Source organism: Lipotes vexillifer, unplaced genomic scaffold, assembly GCF_000442215.2.
Source record: "Lipotes vexillifer unplaced genomic scaffold, Lipotes_vexillifer_v1.1 scaffold702, whole genome shotgun sequence".
Taxonomy (NCBI): Eukaryota; Metazoa; Chordata; class Mammalia; order Artiodactyla; family Lipotidae; genus Lipotes; species Lipotes vexillifer.
The window spans coordinates 719582-721057 of record NW_006786634.1 but is presented as its reverse complement, the minus strand read 5'-3'; positions in this window follow the sequence as shown (position 1 = coordinate 721057).

Genomic DNA, 1476 nt, shown 5'->3' with positions numbered 1-1476 from the left:
AGGCTTACTTATTAAGTTCTGCTTGTTCCCGCCTTTAGCTCTTTGAATATACTGCTTCTGTTACGTGCGTTCATGTGTGTTCATCCTGCTTGTGAAACTTGCCCTCAGCACTACAGCCCAGAGCGACCTCTGCTTTCTCTAAACTCCTTAGGACCTTTACTACCAGCTCCTCTACACAATCTAGAGCCATCTCTCTGAAGGCTAGAAGCCCCTGTAAGAGCTCATCTGGTCCAGTCACCTGCTGGCAGGAGAGGCATCTCTTTTTCCTGATGAATCATGTCTCATATAAAATCCTGATTGTTCCCTAATTTTCTATTCGTGTGTTAACATGGAATATATATACATATATATGAAAAGAATGTATTCTGTACGTGCATATTCTTTCCAACTATGTTGGAAGCTCCCGAAGAACAAATTATTTTCTAATTTTTCCCATGGCACCTAAATATAGTATGTACTTAATGAGTATTTAACTGACTTTAAGTATTTCAGATTGGAGTTAAATGATGGATCAAAATCTCCAAATCTGGAAAAAATAGATACATCAATTTTCTCATGGTTGAAAGAAACCAAAGGTCAAACCTGAAAAAACTCAATTACCCTGTGTCTCACTTTCATGTGTTCTGGTTGGTAAAGTGAAACCACTCTAACTTTTTGTTTAAATCTCCTTCTGGCCTTCTATTGAAATGGTGGTTGAGAATAGCTGGCTCTGGAAGTGAGGCTGTCCTATCAGGTTTTCATGGGAATGTGTGTGTGTTCGTGACCCCTCAGGTGCTCTTGGCTCCAGCTCTGTGGCTGTGTTCCCTTTGCCTAATGGTGCAGGCAGAGGAGAAGGGGAACGGTGGAAATGGATCGTGAGGCTGGAGCATAAGGATAAGGGTTATGTTATGATGAAAAAGAAAAGGGAAGGAAAAAAGGAGCATGCTCTCCAAAGTTTTTGATCAGACACCCTTATCAGAAACAAAGCAATGAGCAAGCATCCTTGAGTATATGTATTTATTTATAAATGATATATACCTGTGATCTTTATCCATCATTAAAGAGCATTACAACTTACATGTCTTTCTCTTTTTTCAAATAAAAGACAAGCAAACATGGTTATCACTTTGGAGATCACTGGGGTAGAATCTAGAATCCCTAGCTAAGGGCTGGTTCCGTGAAAAGCCTGCAGCAGGTGAAAGTGCTGACGTAATTGAAGCCACACCTAAAAGTAACACACCGTCCATACAGTTAATAAAGCCATGTAGATAGAAACTATAATAAGCCCATATTTACATTTCAGTGTAAAATGTAAGAAGCAGTTTTGATGCGAAATTAATTTATTTTTGAAACATGATATTTCCAGAAGTGGCTTCCAGTCCTGTCACTCAACATTTTTTAGAGGGATATTCCTTCGTTTCTTTGGGGGTTTTTTTGGGGGGAGGGGGATGGAATAGAGAGGGCAAAGTAAAAGTTAAAATATAAGTAGTATGAAAA